The sequence below is a fragment of the Papilio xuthus genome, unplaced genomic scaffold, assembly GCF_000836235.2.
Source record: "Papilio xuthus unplaced genomic scaffold, Pxut_1.1 DF824655.1, whole genome shotgun sequence".
NCBI lineage: Eukaryota > Metazoa > Arthropoda > Insecta > Lepidoptera > Papilionidae > Papilio > Papilio xuthus.
In genome coordinates, this window is record NW_013533994.1 from 2,631,700 (window position 1) to 2,656,544 (window position 24,845).

At 35.0% G+C, this 24,845-nt stretch overlaps 1 protein-coding gene across 2 annotated transcripts in view; it reads left to right on the forward strand.

Annotated features, from left to right (window-relative positions):
* The window catches only part of LOC106127706 (LIM domain transcription factor LMO4), a 120,336-nt gene that overhangs the window by 32,887 nt on the left and 62,604 nt on the right, over positions 1-24,845 (forward strand). Inside the window, exon 1 of one of the 2 annotated variants that reach the window (XM_013325910.1) lies at positions 7,423-7,728. The exons of the other annotated variant lie outside the window; for it this stretch is intronic. The gene's annotated coding sequence lies outside the window, so the exon portion shown is untranslated. Of the gene's footprint in view, positions 1-7,422; positions 7,729-24,845 lie in introns of those variants that run through there. 2 annotated transcript variants of the gene reach the window in all.

The following is a 24,845-nucleotide window of genomic DNA, read 5'->3' on the forward strand; positions in this document are numbered from 1 at the left end:
TAATTTTCAACATAACTACATATTACGTACTAACGGTCGCCTGCGACTTTGTCCAAACAGAATTTTAAAAAACCTAATTTACATCTATGCCAAATTTCAGCTTGTTTCAATTCCATGCAGGTGTTCTCAAAATACCATTTAATAAACATCCATCCATCCATACTACCAAACATTCGCATTTATAAGTAAGATTTCAGTGAATCTTATACCAGTAGCACATAAATGTTAACTATTATTTGACTTGTCTTACCTCTACCATATAAATAAGTATGATTCCGTTGGGACTATAGTTAATTATTAATAAAATGACTAGGCTTTTGCCGAGGAATAAAAAAATATAACGTCAAATACGTGATGTTACTTTAGCGACGTCACTTTAGAAAAGTGTATAATCTGGATCTTATGTACCTGTATGATAAAACGCCACCAGTCAAGTTTTAATTGGCGTGGTGTTAGTTTGGACCATGGAGAGGGGGAGGCGGTCACCTCTCTACCAAACTCCAAACCTCCCCGTACTCTAATTTTTCTCTCGTCCCTCGGCAGCAACAGGTGGTTCAATGAACCAACGAAATTTTTCAAAACTCAATTTTGCCCAACGATACAGATGGACGTCAGGGATGCGTCAAAATTTTAAACTGTTACGTTTTTTTGTTTTTAAGCAGTTCGTGCTATACTAAAATTGATGAAATCAATGCGCTAACTGGACGGTTGCAATGAAATGACGAGATAAAATGTTGCTAAAAATAATTGTCTCCTGGTAGTCATGTAAAATTGACTTAATAGAGACTGGAATTAACTTTAACATACATAAATTAGAACCTCCCTAAAGTTGCTGAAGTCTATTTTAACTTTAATTATTTATTAGAAATCTATAAATAGTTTTAATAGCGTTTGATAATAATTTATAATAAGTTAGTGTGTTGCTACTATAGTGATGTTAAAACACCCTTTGAATGGTCATTAATTCGTCGGTTACGTGGGCCACTTAAACGTCAATCGTTCATTAATCCGAGCGGTGCACAATCGTTCATTTGGAGCGTTCTCACGCCTCATTAAAGTCTTTTTCGTGATTCGACGACCGCGTCTACCGTTTCCCCGAGCACAATGAACGAGTGATTCGGCGGCGAATAACGAGGGCATTTTGTCGGCCGCCTCTCACGTCCGACGCCTTCCGACGCTCAATGAAAGTTTACCTGCAGCCGTAACGAGCGATTTGTCCCCCGTCCCGTCCCGTCCTCTCCCGTCCCGCGCCCGCGCCCAGCCCAAATCAAAGCCCATTCACATCTGCATGCGGACACAATGCTGGCAATTAGGACGCGTTCGCCCTACAATCGAACGTAATGCGCGCTCGTTCGATGACGTCGCCGGTTCAGAACTGTCTCGCAAATGCCGTCGTCTTCAAACATCTTATACTTTGTACTGCTTACACTTATTCTAGCAAAAAGTTTTGTAGTTTTCAATAACACCATTTTTAAGAAAACGTATGTTGTAACTGGTATTGGTCATAAGAATCTAATGCATTTTTCTATTTAATTTTAATTTGCATATACGATTTTGTCAGTTTATTAATGTCATAAATTGATAAGTAATAAATATTATTTTATCTGAGTCTAATGGACTGACCTAAAAAATAGAAATTACTTAATTAAAATATTTAAATCGTTATCTATTCAACGTTTAAGTTATGGTGGCCAAATGGAAGAATCTAATACTGCCTACCAATCCATATTCCACTTTTAAATAAACTGATAAAACCGATATCAATATCTACTAACACACGATGTCCATTAATTTACCATAAAATTAAATAACGAGCGTTATTAATGAGCCTTAATGTATAACTTCTATTAACTAAGTTTATATATAAATTAACTTAAGTTATTCGAACCGCACGACTTGATAGTCGACGAACCGACAACTTGAATAAAAAATTATAAATAACTTATCATAAACTTAAATCTTGGGAATGAAACTAAAAATAAAATACAATTGTTTTTAATAAAATCATTCTCATTTAAGTACAGTTGTGAGATATAGAAACAAATAGGATTTTTCACTTATTACTTCTTACTAATATCATAAAGGCGAATGCTTAGATGGATGTATGTTTTTTTGAAGATATCTCCAGAACCGCTCCATGGATCTTGTTAAAATTTGGTGTAGATGTAGAACACAGTCTAGAAGAACACATTGGCTACTAATTTTTTTTGTATATTCAGAAGGAGTTGCGAGCGACAGCTACAATATAATAAAAATGTTTTTGTATTAAAGTTTTTATCGATGATTATAGTAATTAGTATACCCTTGTACACCATTTAAATGTACACCACTTAAAATTATTACCATTATTATATTATCACCTAAATAGTATCGAAATATTTGACAAAACAGCGGGCAGCTGTTGAGATGTAATGTCGCGGGGTCGGGAGCTTTGTGCGTCGCGTCATCGCCCCTTTTGTGAAGGCAATTCGCAGCCAGAGCGCTACAGGTCTGGGTCAAACGTACATCATAAATCTCTACACCTGCTTGACACACACTAATGCTAGTTTCAGACATAACAGAACATCGCAGTACTGCCACAGTGTTTGAACGCACACTGACAAAACATGTGACAGTACTGCACTGTCTAACTGCTCTGTCTCACTGTACTATTCTCGTGTGAAACTAGCATAACATATGAAATGTAATGCGCGACCACTTCAACGTGTTACTCTTGACATTCTACAAACTTACGTTTTAACTAATTTGTTATTATGTACTTTGTGAGTACATATGTACTAAATTATCCGCTATAATATAGTTTCGAATCTACTGTTTGGAATTTATTACTTTCTATGTTTTATTTTTTATTCCTTTAATATTAAAGTATTTTTACTGCTCATATTCATACATTAAATCTGTCATATTATCAAAATGTGGTCTGTGACCTATTTAGCAAAAATATTCGTTCAAACTCTTACATATTGTAGATCTAAAGCTGATAATTTTATTTATAAGCACTAACACTTCAGTGAAGACACGAGACAGCACAAAAATTCATTCAAAGGTCGTAAAACTTCAAAATAGATGAAAATTGTCAATTAACATATGAAATATGGCGTAAGATTGAGAATTATGTCGTTTATACACGTTTGAATTTTGGCTTGAAGCCATATTGTTAGTTTTACTACATATACCTGTTTTTGTGTCTATCAATTTTATAAAAGAAACTCTTAAAAAATTACTATAAAAATTGCCGACCTCTCTGCGCCAATTAGTGTTATCATAATTAAATATCTTGTTTTAATTGTGTTCAATCGCCGTACAAGGTCACATGGATAATAATCAACCGCTAATTAATAAATCACAGCAGTAAAAACAACTGGTTTAATTAAATCTAGCAAAGAAATAAAGATACAAATAGAGTTTATTGCGTCAATGCGCACTAAACAACAAGGTAACAGTGGTAGAGCTCGCTTTAAGATCTTCGCACGAATTGGCGCCGCTCGCCCAGTGAAATACCACGACCACACAGAAGACAGGCGTCAAGTGGAAGCAATTCCGCTTTCGTCTGACGAGTGTGAGTCCCGGAGGCCTAATTTAGCCCTCTTTCGCTTCCCACACTTTTTCTTATAAAGAAATGATGGGAAGTGGAAGTGGACATTCTGGATGAGGGGTTACATGGGAAGGTAAAATATTTTCTTTCTGTGCATCCTCTCAGTCCGTCTATTAAAGGTAGGCAACGCATGTGCAATTGCGTATGTCTGTGAGCAACGGTCACTTCGCTAATACAGCCGATTTCGGGTGGCCGCTTGCTCGCTTGCCATCTTATGATAAAAAAAGGAATCATTTAAAGCGCATTTTAAACGATGTAAAATAATTATTTATCTGCCTCAAAATCTATCTCTCATTGCATTCCAGCTACCTCCATCCTTCAGTGATAAGATTTTAAAGTTTTAGGTGTATACTAATACTAATCAATCTATATGATTTGGCAAAGTTAAGTTTTGTGCACGTCCGACGAGCGACTTGGCAATGCAATGTACGCACATCACAATGGCCGTTCGTCTCGCGCTGATTTTACAACTGGCTGAAGCGCTGCTGACCTGTATTTATGTTAAACGAAACATGGCATTCGAGTTTCACACTGTACCAGGAATTCTTCTATTTTAAGAACGTTTATAGGTGACGAGGCGAACGTAACGAGGCGAAAAATTAAAACAAAACTAAAACGTTCAATGTGTGTTTTAAACCTTTTGAAATGTTTCTTTAAATCTTCATAAATTCATATTCCATGAAAAAATGTAAAGCTTTCAGAAATATGTGAAACATTTTTTTTCATATTCAAACACGTATACATTTTTACACACTTCCTTGTATTTTCGCTTAAAATACACTGCCATTCCTATAGATTCCTATAATATATGTATACTTCCCTGCAATGGAATAAGATGAATAAGTATGTAACGAATCGGTAGTCACCAGCATAAAATGAGATAATCCAGTCGTTTGCTAGCAATAGAGTCATCTTTAACAACAAAATCGCCTACGCTGTACAGTTTCCCTGTAGAGCCTCATTAGGTTATAGTCAAAGTATCGGCAAAAGCTCTACAATGATTCAAATTAACAAGTCGACAATCGTGCAAATGGCGTGTGGGTGATGTCCCAGGCAGTCTGACACTGTTGCAGGACGTCTGGTGCGTCATTAAGGAGGTATTCAGGGAGCACCGACCACCGACAATATTCTTCATTTGCGTACCGGGCGTTCGTCATTTGGCGCATTGTGACGGACGGGGCTGGAGGCCGCCCTTACTGCAGCGATGCACCACCGCCTTAATTGTACCCTTGTTCGCTGCTCTAGGCTCTAGGTGTTACAATTTACACTTCATTTGCGTATGTTCCCCGGTGCTTTGGACTTTAGTGTCTTCATTTCAACCGTTATATTTCACATATCATGTTTTAGTGTAATAAAAAAGAAATATTCTTGCAACGTTCTTAATAAAAACTCATAAGATACCCAGAAAAGGAAACACAGACTGTGTTGGACCACCTGGCCAAAAAATTGAATAGCATTTTAAATTCAAGACGGAGTACGTCAATTCTGTGTAAAGCTTGAAACCATTAACAAATTTTAACAACCCGGTCCTTGAAAGCTCAGGTACATGCGAAATGTTTGTTCGGCGTTTTATACGGAAAAAAACACGCCACAAGGACGCTGTTGTTCGAAGAGGTCGCCTGACCAAATAGAGCAGTACAATTTGTAAAATAAAAATTAAATTCCACTTCTTGACTTATTATATAGTCTACATACAAAATTAAATTGTATGTTATTAATAATACTGGCATTCACCTGTCATTTTAATCTAATCTAAATCTAACACCGCATACAAATATCATCTTTAAATCTATGGGAAATGGGTTGAAATTTGTATACCCGTGTATTACAGACTAATGTAAACGGAGAATACCGGACAGGTTGAATAACGGTGCATTTGTTTTCGTAATAAAAGCCTCAATATCTTTGGACTGTGAGTCACCGATTACTACATTATATTCATCTGGACGTAATACCCATGATAAATGAGACGCATTAAATTTAAACAAAGATTAATTATGAACACCAAGTTCACTTTGGTAAGTCGTAACAGATATTAATTTTATACAAGGACGTGTAATTATGAAAACACTTAAATTAGATAAATTATCGAAAAATAACACGTTGATATATATTAATTGGTAAGTCCAGTGACGTTTTAAATACACGATTATTTGAAAACATATATTTTTCTCAGTCTCTGAATAAATTGGAATAACAATTTGTCTTTATACGAAAGTTTTGCAGAAAAGAAACCTACGGGTAGAGTTTACTTCTATTGAACACAGACTGTCGCCCGCGACTCTGTCCGCGCAGATAAAAAAAACTAAATTAGTAGCCATGTGTTCACACGGACTATGTTCTACGTCTATGTCAAATTTCAGGGAGATCCATACAGCCTTTCTCGAGATACCTTATAACCATCCATCCATCCACACATTCGCATTTTTAATATTAATATTATTTGTGTCAAATAATAATACAAGTATATTGACTTAGATTTAATTTAATAAAGTTTACATTATTGAATTAATTCCAAATTGTGGGGACCTCTTTCTTGTAAGCCGACACCTATCGTCTGCAACGAGTCTATACCTGCACCTTTCGTGGCGGCCAGTCCTTTTCCAATTTAATTTGTTTTTATTTTTTGCACCTTTAAATAGGTACCTTAAGAATCAGTGGGTAAGCATATTAAATTAAAAATAAACGGGCAAAAAGTGCAATCATCCTTATTTGTTATTTATATTTTCAGACATATTATGACCATTGTTTTCTTAATTATAAAGAGAAATAATTTTTATTTCTTATTTGAGTGTACGTAAATTATAAATTACAGTGATGTATAATAAATTACCATAATGTAAATATTAAATACCTTTGTATCAACGAGGACGTGAGTTTAACATTTTTTACAATTAAAGCGTCACTTAAAATTAAGTGACAATTTAAACTTTTTCATTAAAAATTAATTTGATCAAAATATCTACAAACATCCTGTATACAATTCAATCTAGCTACAATGAATTGAGTAGGACATTATTGGTCACATAGGTATACTTTTTAAATCCGTGTATTTTTATTATTTAATACATCATGCCAGAATTATATTCCGACATTAATTTTTTAAATAAAAAATATATGAGACAGATTTATATTTCTGAAATTATAAGGCAAAAACACTTAACCTTTAAATTATGAAATTAATATTGTTGATGTTTGTGACCATGGAATGTCAATTAGTAGTATCAATTAGCACTTGTACCAATGACAGTTCAGAAAGTATACATTTAAACGGGTTCAAAAGTTGTCGGCACGGGTCAATTGACGTGAGAAAACATGTCGGAGCTGACTGCTAGTAGACTGTGTCACTCGTGCACGCATTATAAAGTCCTTATTAGCCAGTCGTTTGCCGACACGACGTCGTCAAAACTTACTACGACTTTATTTTACTTCAGTATGCAAATGCACACCAATTAGCGGGGCTTGCATTTCTTGCTACGTATAACTCATTATTTCAACAGGGATTTTTTTTTAGACCGTACCGCAAACGCAGTAATTAACCATGAACGGGACGGATCCTTTAACGGCCACTTATTAACTTCTAATCTGTGTTAGAGACCGTCGATCTAAATGAATTCTGTTAAAGTATTAACTATTAGATGAAGGCTGCGGCCCTCACTAATATTTAAAAACTTAACGTTCATCGTCGTAATGACGACTCGGCGAGTATACAAGGGGGAGGCGAATTAATCAAATAATACGGCGCGGTGGAGCGGGGCGGCGGGCGTCCCGCGCGCCGTCGCCCTCCCCCCGCTCCGACCGCGTGGCCACCTCAGTCGCGACCGAAACGCCGTAAGGGGAAGTGTCGTCAGTCCCCGTAAACATAACTACTTTTTTCGCAGTTCCACACAGTTTTGTTTTAAAAGTTTCAAAGGAAGTTATGTGCGTGAGTCTCTCGTCCTTATAGACTCTTGAAGGATACGTGACTGGTCTCCACTGTGTAGTTTGTACAGTTTATACGTTTAATTGTGTTTATTTTTTGTTATTGTTAAGTTTTTTGTTTGGTGCATCTCGCCGGTCCGGAGACCGGCGGTCCCACGGAGGCATCAAGCCTGGACGCACAATTAAAGGACCACAAAGGACGAAGCCTTTAGGTAACTATTTGTGTAAATTTTATAAATTAAATATGCAATACAAATATTAGCTTTAATCAAGGTTATAGAAAGGTGCTAGTATTATGCATAATTGCCATCACTAAAATGTCAACAGCGTTCTTTAATGTATTGTTGACATCCATGAAAATAACGTTTAAGAAGCGAAGAAAGTTATGTTTTGTTTATGAAAGCAAGGTTTGTAATGTAAAATGAATTGCGGATTGGACCGGACCGTACACGATGGCCTACTTAAACCAAATTTATTAAAAAAATTAACATGTTTACGGTAAAAAATCATACCAAAATATGATACAGGATCTGTTCTCGGAATTATCTATCTACGAATATAAATATTCATTTTGAAATAACCTCATTTGTTGCTTTAATATTTAGTTATAGTTACTAAACCGTCAAATTTGTACCTGGAACCACGTTCCTTTTTATTTATACTCGGGCTCAACTTGTGTGTAATAAATACGTTATGAATATTCACTTTATTTTATTTGTAAAATATACAAAAATGAACGGAATTATAAAAATCACATACAATTACTTGCAAATATGTAGGAGGTATTCTGATTGATACATCAAACCAGTATGTTGTATTCATAACCGAGATCAAAGTAAAGCTTTGTGTAAGTGAATGTATGTAAATGGCTAATACAAAAGACTGTTTGTCTAATAATAATTTTAGCATAACTTCGTGCTAGCCTGCGTAACTTTCTCTAATATTATGCGAGAGACCATTGGCCGAGATTAAATTAATTTCGAAAATATGGCTAAGCAATATTATGTGGACCACTTCATTTCATCGCCGGTTTAATTAAAAACGAGTGGCCGCACCCCTCCCTCCTTTTCGGGTTGAAGTGAGTGCCCCCTCCCCCGGACCGCGCGGGTGTCTCGCCCCGCTTATATTTAGATAATTGTACAATCATCTAAATTAATGAGAGTTTCATCCGGTACTGGATTCTATTGTTTTTTTATTTATGTCAACCGAGGAGGTCACACTGTGACGATTTCATTTTTAAGCGTGATTTTCTCTTAAACCAAATTTTCGGATGTTTTTTGTTCGGAATATTCGGCCAGCGTTGCTCTGCATACTTTTATAAATGTCCGCTATTGGAGAGGTGTTCATAACTCGCACTGATGACTACACTGATAGAGCTGAATGCAATTAAAAGTTTTACTACGTGCGTGGACGAGGCGCCCTCGCGAATATCCACCTTAATTTACGTTGGCGATAAATTCAAACTTTTAAAGAGTCAATTAATAACTTATTTTATCAGTGTCTACGTATCATAGGTAAACATTAAATTAAAACTTTTAATAGCGACACTTATTTACAATTCAATTAGTTGTAATACAATAGGGAGAAGGTGCATCGAGTTAAATTAATTATTAGTTTGTATCATGTATTGGTTTAGACAAATTAAATACATGGTGCGGTGCGGTGCGCTGTAAGGACGGCGGATGGAGTGGGCCCGTCTCCCCGGAAGGCTCCGGGCGATCCGTCTAATGAACCCACACCCACCCTGCAGCCTGATTTATTAACGAATTAAATGCATTCTGGTGCACCCCCTATATAACTGACCGATACACGAACATGTAACATTTTAACAACACTTAGTGATAATTATTCTTTTACAACCCGTCATTTATTAGAAGATGCAAAGTAATTAAAATTTTGATAAACCACGATGTGTGTTCATAGATCAAATTAAATTATCAAAAAACACGGCTGAACTATAGTCACCCTAACTCTGTTCTATAATGCATTGAAAACAATATTTGTAATCTGTAAATGGAAATGTCGAATTAAGCTTTATTTTTTGACTACTTAAAAAGCTCACATGGACACGGGTCGTGAAGGCGGGGATCTTAAAAATTGCAATGAATCACAATCTTTCAATAAACAAAAAAAAGGTGTGGTATAGAAATTCAAACCAGGGAGGATATCATTTACTCAAATGAGGATAGTAAAAATCTCTTTTAAATTAGCCGTAATGTAATTTAAAATTAACAAGGAAGAATACTACACTGTTAATCTAAATGCATTTCGTTGACCTCAAGAAGCTTACGCAATACCTGCACCGGGAATTAAAAAAAAATTAAACAAAGATTCATATAACCAGTCTCATGAGTAACTCTCGTAGTTACCCCTCTCTCGCACTCGGTTCCTTATATTTAAATTGCAACAAAACAACTCGCTTGCTATGCTAATGAAGCTTGCTTAGAACCACTTGGCGTTCGCTGTGGAGGTTTCGAAAGTTGAGTAATCTCGAATTAGATTGCTTAGTAATAACAATAATATGCACTCCAAATGCCATTCACTACAAACGCCTTGATTTATTGTGTCTAGAAGTCGAAGTCCCATATTGTGTACAAGCACGAAAAACTGGATTCAATAATTATACAATTCTATGACTTAATAAGTACTAATTTATCTCATAGTTAATCGAACATAGTAATTATGGTTAGGTCTAAATACCGCCGGCCAGTATAAAATTAATTAATTAAGAATTATTTGAGGCATAGACTAATAAAATTCTCCGTTAATATCTTGATGTAGTTCACTGTTTAAGAGGGAGCTAAAAGTATTATTGTAAATTTCATTTGTCAAAATCCTAGACCCTATATGTTCTTCCTAATAAGTGGCTTAATATATTGTAGTAAATAAAACAAATATTTTCATTAATTGAATCAACAAACGCCGTAGCCTAAGGTGCCTGATATATGTAGCACAATCTATTGTTCTTAATCCATCAATCATTCATTTTATAAATTCTGTTGCGTATTTGTCGGCGTCACTTTCAATAATATATTAAAACCTCTTCGTTCGTTAGTAGAAGCTGCTCTAAAATGCAGAGTAATTGCGACAGGTGCGCGTTCCCACGTGCCTTTTATATCATCTATTTATTTAAAAGATTTATATCAACAATACGTATTGATTATGTTTTTATAGCATTTTATATGCCTTTTATGTTTATTTTTTTATTTTTTATGATTATTCGAAGACACATTTTATGCCATTTAGGAATGAAAAAAAATCTCTATAGCGCCTATTCAAACCTTTAAAACTATATTACGCTTTAAACAAAGCTTTATCTCCACAACAGGTAACATTAATTATTTCTACGTTATGTAAATTTCTCTATATGTAAAACTTAAAAGATAAGAAGAATATCCCAAACTGTCTTCAAAGTATGAAAGAAAGGTCAATTTATTCGACACCTCTCACACGTTGTCAAGTTATATTATCAGCATTTGTAAACTATGAGAAAAGTTGCAAGGATTCCAATGATTTAGCCATCACACGTCGTATATTGTATATTTTAAGTGAAGTTTGGGGTGGCATGTTTATAACGCGTGTTTAATAATTTAGTGCCGCCGCTGCGAGGACCCTCGCCGGCCCGTCTGCTAAATAATTGATGCAACAATAATATGGCTACGAACTCTAAGTATATTAAAATAACCCAACTTTGAACACGAATTGATACCGACAAAATTCTCTTACATTTGACATTTACAAAAAAAAAACAAGTATAAGAATCAGGTTTAAAAAAAAACTTTGACAATTATCTGCTAAGACTGAAGATTTAAAATTGGGTTTTATGCAGTTAAGCTTATTTTAAATTTTGATGGTAACACAATTTACGGGCAAGATTTTTTTTCGTGATAGATTTAAAGTAAATCACACAGGATATCTAAAGTTCTTAAAGGAATTTTCATTGAGTGAGGCTCAGTGGCACACCTGCTTTGATATCGCTTGCCCTCTCGCAGGCCGTAAGTCCACATCGACCAAACCGGTTACAATTACAGGTTATGACCACTACAGAGTTAGCTACATATCCGTTTGGCGGAAACGAATCTCTCGACCTCTTTGCATTTTCAATTATTGTCCATTTAATATTACATACAAAATTTGCCTTGTATAATTCCTTGCCATATAAACAAGACTGCAAGAAAGTATTACTGTTACCTTGTTACCTTTATAAATAAATTACTATATCTGTGTATGGAGATTTTCATATTGGTGTATTTTGGACTCTAAGCCATAAAATTCAAAGAAAATTAAATGGAATACATTTGGAAGACTCTATTAATTTGAAACTGTAACAAATGTTCGTTTATATTTTCTTTAACTATACTTATATAATGATCTTCATAGCGACGTGGTATTTATTTTACGCCACACGAATACTTCAGCTTTTATAATAGCTTTCCAGGAAGTTATAAATATCATCTTGACATCGATAGACTCTTCGCGCTTACGTTATTAGGATGAACTCGATCGAAAAGTAAATTCTGACGTCTATTTCTGGTAACTATCGTGACAGTTTCCTAATTAATGCTATTAGAAACAAAGCATTCACAATCGCGTGTTTAAAAAGGTTCACTTAAATTCTAATATACTGTGTATTTGCGTCATAACATTAAGTTGGAAATCTGTTACCAACCGGAAAACAGTGCCGTTTCTTGCTCATTCAGTTGTTCAACAATACTTTTATTAAAATAAACTCTAATGTGTTAAATCCGCGATTAAGACTGACGTATTTTACTTCAAAATTTAAAGAAATAAAATATTACCTTTAATCGATTAATAATTATTAAAATGTGCCCAGTACTTTTAGACTTTATTCACAACTAGCGGTTGCCAGCGACTTCGTCAGAGCAGAAAAAAAAATAGCGTTACTCTCGCACGCATTAAGCTTACCTTCCAGTAAAAGTCCCTTGTAAATCTGACAGACAGAAATGAATATTAAAAAACGTTCGGTACATAGAAATACAAAGAAACTATCATAGTAGGTAAATAGAAGTCAATTCTCAACGGTTTCTTAAATGAAGATAATTTTTTATGAATAATTTAAAATGGCAACGAACTCACCATAAACAATTTATTACCTTACATAACGACCACTTATAATTTGACGTTTTACAGTCCATAAACGTTACAAACAATGATAATAAACAAGATGTGCGCAGTCGCACGCCTCGACGACGTTTTAAGATTTTGTTTTAAAATCGATGAAAAGCAAATAAACTTAGATCCTTAATCGGCGTGACTCATTTAAACATTTATTTTAATGCCTGATGTCATTGGTGCCAGATATTTTTTTCATTTTAAAATAAATAGGCATGAAATTGCTTTTATTGCAACAAAACTATACAAATAAAATTGTTGCTAAACTTGTTTTGTATTAAATTTAGATTTTAGATAGTTTTTTTTACATTTCCTGACGAAAGCCTAGAAGAGGCCTACACTGGGTTGCCTGGTGTGTGAAGCTAAGAGCCATAACTAATAAAATTAATACTTTACTAGGACAGTTGCTTAAGTTCTTTGACCTGGTAAGACATTCGAGTGAACTGAAAAATTACCATAATAATACGCGACAGATGAGCTGTTAAAACTAACATTTAGTATAGACTATGGAAATTTAATTGAATTAAAAAAAGCTTATTTCACCGAGCAATAGGCTTACAAATGTTAATACTCGTATGTTGGTATAATTGCTATCTTACCTTTAGTTACATATTCAACTGGAATGCAACGATATTCCAGTTGTAATCACAATTTTTGCATACCGTAAGACACCTTTTCCCGCCTTATATCAAGTAGTACTGAAACCATACTTCTCACAAAAACGTTATTTTAAAAGCTGTGTTCTGAAATGTTATTATCACTTGGACTCATATAATCATCAAATGTATCAGAACGTTCGATGAGATGAAGCGGGTGCCGAGGGGAGTGGGAAGGGTATTCTTAAATTCTCTCTCCGCGTGCGGCCACTCAGCTTATGCCAGTCATCCAATTTGATTGTAAAGGGATTTTTGTGTTGTAATTGCTACTAATTATTGTTTGGAGAGCCATCCCTATAATGGACTGTTATAAAATACACATCGCGCTGTCGGCTGCCATCCGAGTTATTATGATGAATGTCGAAAATGTACTAAAGCTAACAACTGCTTTTAATATCTACTAATTATATTCAAACAGTAAGAAAAGATAGTGCAAGTTCTTTATACCTTTTATAAATTAAGAAAGTCCATTATTTTGCAAAAAAAGGTATATCCTGCTTAATTATTTACACACACTTTTATTCTTTTAATATTTCTACACGTCGCTTAAAAGGATATCTGTTCCTAAAAGGTAAGGTTCTAAATTACCGTCTAAGATAGCAATCTAAATATAAAAATATTTATAGCTATTCGTTTAAAAATGAAATAAATCGCCATCGTTAACTAATAACAGTAATAAACGAAGTAAAGACAGTGGCCATATTTCACGCGTCGTCATGGCAACCGGCGCGCCAAACAACCGACACAACGCGCCGGTCGGTTTATAAATTGTATAGGTAAACCCGCGTAGAGAGAGTGCAGAAAGCCGATTGCCGTATCAAGAATTTCGCTCGTTATTGTCACAAAAACTTGCAAGTGCCGTTTAAAGTACGCGAAATACGTCATACGTACGCAACAGGCCGTCAGTCAAACCAAGCACTGTCGGTAGCGGACCAAATTGATATATCAATGTAAATATTATTATTTATACAGTTGCGGAATTACATTTTAATACGAACACAAGTTGTAACATAATTTGGTTTGACATTTTCATCAATGTCGCTACATTTAGCCTTTAAAGAAATGAGCCGACGACAGCTGGTGCCATTTTCGGCAACTCACACCTTGTACTTGAAGTTTGAATATACAGTTCGGTTACAGATTTATCTCTCACAGCATGATAACAATGGTAAAGCATGAAATAAGAAAATATTTTTTTCATGTATTTATATGGTCCTATAGCGTAAAAATTGTGTAATCACACTGCGGTATTCTTATCTTATAGCAGGGTTAAAGATTAGGTGTAGCAACGAGAGTCAATCTGCTATTTGTATTTATAATCCATTAGTCAACAAATGTGCGTCCCATTTTAATTAAATGTTGACTACAAATGTCGGATATAATTTTTAAATGTAATAATTTTAGTTTAGAACAATATGTTGCTTCATTATCGGGGCGTCCGGAGCGCTAACAGCAACTAAGTAGATAACAATCAGCTGGAAGGCTTGTTCGAGACACGAAATTAATTAAAACAAGTTTGTTCGCGGATCCTATGCAGGGCGAACAAAGCCGTGCTGAGTCACTAGGTAATTACGCCACGGCAGACGACTGGGAGGCGCCTCAGATCTAACATTATCTTGCGGCTCATTACCGCCAGCTAGGTGCCGGGAGGTGCCGCCTGGTCCCGGGAGGGACTGCGGACATTATTATTGCGCCAATTATTAATATTGTAACTTTGGCACTTAGGCACGTAAATAGCAGTCGGCATGAGATTCCTCATCCTGACACTGGTGACAACTGAAGCTCTAATTGCTAGCAGTAAGGCATTTGAGGTCATGCTGTACCTTAACAGTAGTGTCTGAAACAATCTTTCGCAATGTTATATCGAATATTTGCTTTTGTTTTGGTAACAATCCCTAATTAAAAAAGATATTTTTGATACCAGCACAACAGAAGCTATTGTAATTAAATTTGTATGGTTATAAAGAAATAATTAGAACGAAAATTACTCTATCGGAGCCTTAACGAATTAGCGGCCATCGCGCCATGTCATCGCAAATTTTAATAATATTCCGTGATTAATTATGTTTAACGAGTAGCAAGTAAAGACAGAGGGCTATGCGGTGGGTTGCGAGGCAAGATGGACGGCTGATTGATGAGGAGCCAGCGTCTTGTTGACTTCCCACCGCATTGTCTCTGTTTAATTGCGACTTTTAACTACCAATTTCGGTTCATTGTCTATCACATGGTGGGCGATGTAATTTGATTTATTCGCCGCGCTGACTCACGCTTATATTAATTTTGGAATAGCGAAGACAACGCTGTTATTTACGACGGGTCGTAGTCGCGGTTGAGCTGAATCATGCTGATAAACTTCTTTAATTAAGATACTGTAATTAGTTGTATTACATCTAATTTGATCCTGTAATCTGCTCCCGTTGATAACCGTGATATTATTATAACACAATTATCGATGTTTTTTGTCTGATTCCATGTTTTTGTCTCTTTAACATAGGTATCATATTATATATTCTGATTGTACACAATTACTATAATAATTTTTTTTAAATAATAATACTATTGGTCTTTCCTTTTCGTAATATTAGACGAGACATTAGTTCTCTTTTCAAAATCCAAAAGGTGGTTATAACTGCACGCAAGGAAAAGAAATTAAAGGAACAATAAAATTAATTGCATCGATATATGTGTAGGTATTTAGTTTATGTAGTGTTCAGTTAAGTTAAACAGGTAACAGTACAAGGCATGGCTTATCTTCGGCTCTGAACACAATGAACCATCTGTTCCGGTCGCGACGAGTGACGATATACGCTCATTGGAACGAAAACATTTCAACGCTACTTAAAACTAAAGTATTTACAAACCTAAATTTAAGTTATGTAAACAATACTGAGCACGTATGGCCAAGCTTTGGTAGCATTTGTTAGTGTGTTTTCATAGAGAAATCATTTCGTTAAACTTTAGTAAGACTTTATTGTGTGACTAGCTGTCGTGTCGTTAGTGTTCTGTGGGTTCTTCCAGACAATGTTCTACATGTATGATAAATTTCATCAAGATCGTTGAGCCGTTCCGGGTATACCTTCAAAAAACATCCATCAAGCTATCCAAATATTAGCATTTATAATATTAGTAAGATTAACTAAAAGCAATTTAAGCGGCATGTAGTAAGTGTAAGAACCGACTACTTTTATTGTTAGGTCCTTAATGGATGTTTGTGAACTGCTTTCTAACAAATATCCGGTTTTATGTTTAATTTTAACAAATTTTATCAATTTAATTTGCAATAAAAACAGTAAGACTTTAAAATGGTTTAAGATTATTAAGTTTAACGCCGTTCCAGTAAACTGAACAGTCGGCACGGTTTTTTGTTCAAAAGAGTATTTTATTTCCCAGTAGCATTTATAAAAGCAAAAAGTGCACAATCAAATTTGCATTTATGAAAACATTTCTGTTATTTTTTGCACGAATTTTAATAGCAAGCTCATTAATTTCTTGGAAGTTTTCAACAATTTAATATTTTTTATTAAAAAATGTGAATTTGTGTGGATAATTACGACACTTTTTTATGATATACTGAGTTTAATTAAATAATAATAAAGACTATTAATTGAATAAAATCGCAATTTATTTACTTTTTATCATCCAGATCAGTAAAATGTCCGCTAACGAATTACAGTTTAATTAGAAACTTTCTGCTAGTTGCATGAAATTCAACATCACTGATTCACCAAATTACTGTCTCTATCCATATTAACAAAGAAGTAATAATAAAAAAGCGAATGATTATATGGATGGTTGGATGTTTGAAGGTATCCAGAACATCTCAACGGATCTGGTTGAAATTTAGCACAGATGTAGGCTACTTACTAAGTTTTTTTAATGACATGATGCACCAAACAATTAAGAAAAAAAAGTAATATTAATTCAAGAATGCCCAATTATATGTTTCCTTTCAAACTTATAAAGATTCTCCTTAGTTGTCTGTTTGTCACAGTGTTTAACAAAGTATTGTAAATAGTATCAAAATATAATCGTGGTTTTAGCTGTTTGATAAACACCCAAACTAACTTCGCGAGTTTATTAAATTAGTGTGGTTTCTCAGCGCTGTTGTAAAACAGTTTGACGGTTTGTAATAACATGAAGATTAATGTAGTTATCGTGTTTTGTATATTTACGTGTATGGAATTGTCCACAAGCATAGACTGTTTGCATTAAAACTCTTTGGTGATTTCCCACGTCGTTTGAAACCGTGTTTTGTATTTTATCTAATCTGCTCAGGGCGGGATATTTGCACGGCGATAAGTAATATGGCAAAACCATTTAAAGCCGCGCGTTTACAATCATTTAAGTGTTTACGCCTAGTTTCGAATGCTTACAAGCTATCTGGAATAACTTATTGCGTTGTCCCATATAGAGATTGTTGTTGCATCGCAACACATCTACAATTAATGAGCAGAATAATAACGTATTAATTATAATTGTAACATTAACTTAATCGGTATTAAATACATATAGCACAAATTTTGAACAATAAACACATGAATAACGTTACTAATATAGATGACAAGGAAAAATAGAAATGACCTTCAAATCAACAAAAACGAATCAAATTTTTTTTCTAACATAGGTTATCCCCACATTCTGATTAGGTATTAATACCCTAATATTGCAATGATTGTTAGATTTATTTGAAGTTTAAATCAACACGCGATATCTAAGTTATTAAATGTTTTAATTTTGTTCATATTCTTTTAATCTTTAATACTAACATAAATAATTTAAAAAAGAAATACGAAAAAATAACACAATAGTTAGTATACTTCTGTAATGGATTTTTGTGAAATAAAACTACCATTTAGTACACAATACAATAGCACGAATAATACAAAGATAATATAAAAACGTTAGTTCCCGGACCCTATAGCTGGGGTGTCTAAATTGGCAACGGTACACGAGGGTCTTTTCCATACGGTAAATACGCAATTTGGTACTCCGTACAATCACCCAAATGAGCTCGCGTCATTGCAATCAATTACGTATCTTTTTACCAACGCCTTGGGGTTGGATTGGGTTCAGTAGGTCACTGCGTTGACTGAATGCAGCTACTTTCGCTAATTGAAGACTTCATTGGAAATACCACGATTTAAATTGAAGAAATGTGGTTTTGAATATTGGACTTACTCTTTGCTCTGCTGTTATTTTCTGTTTAGGTTTTAGCGTAATTCTTGCGACTTATTTCTTTTGTTAACTTTCATATGTTTAATTCTTGAATAGGAAACAAAACGTATGCATAAGGGAAGTAAAATAAAGTTTCTGTATGTCTGTTTGCACGTAGGAGTGAATTATTTTTAAATTGCTACGTAATTTTACGCAAAATAATAAATACAGATGTTTCCTGTTAGTTATTTATATTTAAAAAGTAATTGAATCATTGTTATCTCTTTTTCCTAGATTTAATGAGAAAAAAGAACGATTTTCCTTTTACAAGAGTTAACCGGATTTAGATCATTGAATATTGTTCTATTGAAGTAAAAATCTTTGCTCTTTGCATTCGGTTCCTATTAAATAGAACAGTGTTTATTTCAACTTAATCTCTGAATCCGAAATTAAATTTAACGGCGATATTATTTTAATATTTTCTCTTAAACTGTCGGTTTTCTTTTTGATGTTGTTTTTGTAATTTTTTCACGATCTAAGATGAGAGTGTCCGATTAATTCTTTCAAATTATATTTTTTACATTAAAAACATACCGACCTCTAAGCTTGAAGGTATATTTAAAATGATTCTCTTTTCTACTGGAAGCTGTATTTTCAAATTCTCAATTATTTCGTTAAAATATAAAAGGTTATCGAGTATAAAATAACTTTACCAATGGAATCATTACTACAAATGCTGTGTAAGTTTACAGTATGTTGAAACGTAATGAAAAAGTACATTAAAACAGGAAATATGTAAGAAAATAAATTAAAAATCGCATCAAGCGATTATAATGATTTTCGCTTTATAACTTCATTTAAAATGCTGGCAATTTCAAGTACGTCATAGCGAAGCCGACCCTGACTTTATGAACTCTTTGTTCCAGCGCCGATCGCTCATTGGCCGGAACGAAACGTGCGTTGCGCCCGCGCACGCGTTCCCTCGTTCTATAATTAATTAGACGGAATAAAATAAATGATTATTTAGATTTTACACTTCATAAATTATCCTCGTTTTGTAATAGCAATCGGCGTCGACTAGTCTCCGGGGAGAAAGTGATTGGGAAACCCCGCTGCGTTCGTTAGCCCCACGTACAGAATGATAATTTATTTTTATCTGCCAATTTACCCCAATCTACTCTATTGTGCACGATCGGCGACAGCCATCATTAAGTAACTATAACAATAATCTATGATATAGTGTCAATGTTAAATAATTTTTATTTCCTGCAATTCATCTGTTTCTTCATAGTATTTTATTTAAAGTAATTAAATCGATCAGATATTTATTGAAACGAAGGAAAATCTTCATAATATCTTTTACGCTTTATAAATAGCCAAGATTGGAATAAACAAGTTTTTTTCCTTATTTCATTACATCCATAAAATGATTCACATCTTTAGAAGAGCTAAGTAAAGAGTTCTTCAGAAAAAAAATTAAGGGTAACAAATAATAATGGCAGTAGTTAATCTGTGTAGATGTGATATTGTTTTCCTGTTGAAACTTAAGATTAGGGCCAACCACATACGACAGAGCTTTAACAATATAGACACGGTAATGATGAATTTTTTGAAGAAAAAATCTTACTGTTATGAAATATTAGATATTTATACCGACAAAGATACTACACAATAAGAAAGACAAAAAAATCCATTTATTATAGCTACAATTAGTCTAATCTTTTACTTGAACATTGTAGAACGGGCCCACTTCCTCCTAATCTTAAATGCTATAAGTGTAAAATCGTGTTTTTGTTTTGTAATTTTCCCATAAAAAAATTATTCGATCGCACCGCCCGCCGCCGCCGGTGCGGGACTGTGGGACGGTTAGGGTTACCATATCGCTTTGTAGTACAAATACAAATTATTATATTTCCTTTAGTATACTTTTAATCGTACGTAACCAAAGGATTTTTAGTGCTTAAAAACTTTTTGTAAATAATAATTTATCTTAATCAAATCTAATTGGAATCAAATCAATCACAAAGAAAAACTTGGTACACATTCTGATCTAAAGAAGAAAACATGTTAAGATTATTGGTACGTGGTAACCCTAGTGGACCGGTCCGCGAGGCGTATCTCCGGTCTCCGGCAGAACGCAACAAAAGCGCTATCTTATCATTACCGCCCCATCCCCGCCAATAAATTACCATAACTCATTTGCATGTACCTACGCACCGACACGCATTATTTACGAGCGGGAGATGACGGATTTTCTTCCGCTTTCGCGTGGCCGCCGCGTTGGTGACGCAACGCTCGCCCGCACTCGATTTATGTCGCTTGTTCATTTACATTAATGTCCTCACTGATTAATTGATATCATTTCGCAACATTTATCATTCGCCCTTTAACAACGTAATCATCTCGTATTCTTAACAATTACATTTATAAGCGTTTAACGTCATAAATAGGTATATATTTTATCAAAGTGTACTTGGCAGATAATTCTCAATTAACCAAAAATGTGACTATTTTACGTATTTTTTTTCTCTTTCATATCAAACTCATGTCAGTGCACCATATTTTTGTAAATAGATATTGAGTCAGACAGACGGCCAGGTTCAACAAATCGCTTCATTATACAGTAAGTCGTCCCATTAACCCATAACCCAAAGAGAGCATTTCTAATTGCAAGCAAAATTATTTCATAACTTGTTTACATTGGGGCGGTACGCAGAGAGAGTTGCCAAATGTTTCACAGCTGATACGTTTGTCGACTTGTTATTATGAAATGCCCGTTGTTAAAACGTGTTAGCGAGGTCTAAACATGTCCTAACAGCGCCATAATGACATACTAAGGCGTTCTATAATCTTGCAGATAGCTTCGTAATGAATAGTAGAATTGGTTTTTGTAATCAACAATTTAAAAACGGTAAGGAAAGACAAACACAACATTTAAGAGCATAGAAAATTTATCTAAATAATATTAAACGTTGAAATTTTTTTTTTCGTATAAAAAAAATGTGATTTTATTAACGTGAAAAGGCTTATTTAGTACCAGGTAAGTGGGTGTCGCTTCCAGGTGCTTTAGGATGGCAGATATCGTAATTCTCTGTGTAATGTTTTAATGCGCACTCAAAATTAGGGAGCACTGATAAAATGGGAAGCAAGTCTTAAATTACTCACTTACAAAGTAGTTATCCGAAAGAGCTTTTAAATCATTCACAAAACACTAATGGACGTGGGGAGAAGGTTGCGGGGCGCTGCGGGGGCTGAAGCGCGGAGAGGGGGGGGGACGAGCAGATGTACTCCCCGGCGGGCAATGAAATGAAATGGAGATATAACAATATAAAGGTGCGCGTCTGAATTAACGTGAATTGCAATTCGACTAGCGAACGCGACTCTGCGCTCGAGTAAACAACAACTTTGATTTCCTACACCATGTTCCAAGTTGTTATTCCCACAACTTAAGACCCAAGATATTTTCTATTATTATTAATCCTTCTTTTAACGATTTAATATGACATACAGATCTAATAAATGTTTTATTGATTTGTCGCAATGAGGGTTGCAAAGTTTGTTCAATGTTGTTTCGTAAGTAATGTTTAACAATGACGCTGCTCCAAGTAAATACGTTTGTGACTAATAATATCTTCGTACCAATACGAAAATTCTCTCCGGACTTTCATTTTTAATGTTTGTGTTTTAAACGCCCACTTTTCAATTGTGATTCTTTATAGAAAGTTTTCGTCATAACAAACATAATTTTCTTATGTTGTAAAATTTCTTTATGTTATAATAGGTGAAGTATTTATGTTTTTGATACAAAATAGAACAATTTATTATTAGTAGACGTTATACAAACCGACACCGCAGTCCCGGGGAACTGTTGCAGGAATAATAAATGTCGAGGGGTCTGCGAGGGGAGCCCGAGTGCCATTATTATCGGCGGCAATTTAATTAGATCCCCTTGCGTTATTACCACTGATTCGTTTTATAATGCCGCTCTAATATCCGACCGGCCGGCGACTGCAGCTCGCGTTTAATACCTTCAATCCAAACTGCTATTACAAACTAATTATAGTTTCAAGCTTCAATCTATTGTTGTAGCAGAACAAACTACGCGTCGTGTTTGGAAATGTTGTTATTCCAAAGTCACATCAGTATCTACTAATAAACACTTTTGTTTCTTATACTGCCCTATAATGAACATGTTCAAAAATCACGATCTTCGTTCCGTCCGATCAAAGTCAAATTCATTTTAAAGACCATAAAATTACTTTCTGAACTTTCGAAGTTCGATCAGTTGACGCGATCGCCCGCGCTTACTGGCTTCCGGCTCATCGATATTCGTAACGAATCGTCGAAATTCAATAATTATCCCGAGTACCACTTCATTCATGAAAAAAAGAACGTAAAAAGGTGTGAATGGAAAGAGGAAATTCGTCGGTGTCGATCGGCGGGCAGTTTTTATGGTTCGGGCTGCGGGACGGGGCGACGAGCGCGGGACTTCGGCGTTTGTCGCCGCTCGTAGTAGATAAGATTGGAAGTGAGCACGCGGTAATCAGTGCGAGACCGAACTGGTTGAATGGAGGTGCGATCGGCGTTCATTCATCGCGCGGGATGCCATCACGCGAGCACCGAGCCGCGTTGTGCCGCCACAGCACTACGCTCATTTGCGATCCGATCGGGCCGCAGCGCAGCGACCGGCGATCCCTCGCTAATACTCAATTAACTACCAACGTGTCAACGCTTTATCCACTTATTATCGGCCGTTCGCACTCTCCGACCACTCTTATTATCTAGCTTCATATTTATCAATATTAATTGCTTACTGAACGGCCTCCGTATCGTTTGATCTGTGAACGACCATCGCTAACCCGAGTTAATCTAATTTTTTATAGTTTCCTTGAAATTCTAAAGTTATGATCGAGGATATTTGATGAACTTTATTTCGCCACGGCTTTGATCTGTGTAAACAGGTCAAATCAAAGTGTAGGAAATGTGTTAGTTTTATTTTTATTGCCGGGTCGTAATAAATTTATAGCGTTTAGGTATACCTACTTGCGCCCACGCAGCCGTTCTCTTAATAAAACGGTCACTACTGCGCCGGGACTAGCCGAGATAAATATAATGCAAGGACGTTTCTCAAATGTTAAGAACCCGGTTATGTTTCGACGCTACACATCGAATGCAGCTTTTGCGTTTGTTAGTAAGACATTCATTTAAATAAAACTTGAATTACTTCGCATCAATTCCATTTAATTGTATCAATTTGGATCTTATTTTAACCATAAATGTTGTAGAAAATTAATCGACAAACATAAATATCTGTTAAAATACTGTTATAATATTTTGTAGCGACAAAGTTTTTTTGTGACGCTGGAACACATCAGTCCGACAGTCACAAAAATAATATAATGCATTTTATACTTATGAACAGGACCCCAATGAGTTTACCCGCGTTTAACATTATGACAACCTGAGGGGTAGGGTTGACACGCGTAGGGTTGCATGGATCTAGAATTAGTGGAAATTTATATGAAATATAAAATAAATATTGTACAAAATTATAACGTTATTGTTATGACTTAAGAAATCAAAGTAGATGACTCATGTAATCCACCATCACCTATGTAAATATCTATTTTTAACTTAACTAAAATTGGTTTCGTTAATTCATGTTCAAAACCTTTTTGCTTTTACATAATGTCCTCTTACTAAAAAAACGTTTTATATAAAACAAAGGTAACATTTTTTGTTGTAAAGGTTAAAGACAATTTATATCAATTAAATCTTCTATTAAGTTTTGTAAGAAGTACTGGTAATATTTTTGTCTTCTTTTTTTCGACGTGGCAACCCTACAGTGCCGTGTCCCGCGAGCTAGGGGTGGTGGAGAGCGCGGGCGAAGTCGCGGGGAGGGGGTCCGGAATGCGGTCTACCTGCGCGGGACCACGCTAATCAATTTAGCTTTATTATCGTACCAATAACGCTTCATTACAACTTTAAGATTTATGTCCGCGTTGTTTGCTCCGCTCTCTGACATTTTGTGTAACTGTAGAATTACACTGCCTTGACACGAGTTTTAATGCATGTTGTCGTCCCTTTCATTTTCTTAAATTAAATTAGAGACAGAAGATATTAAAACATGTGTTCTTGAGTTAAGCGGCGTGCGTGCTGCTAGTTGACATTTAAGGAAATAATATCGCCTCACTTTCGGACCAGACAATAGATAACTCATATCGACTCCTTATTGCTATTATCCTTAAGATTTAATTCGTACTTATTTTAATACAGGCATATAGCGTAAACATAGTCGATGTAATATTATGCTTAGAACTGTATCTGCGGTTTTAGCAGAATTACCAATTAAATCAAAGATAGCGTAAATTGATACAATTTTTATA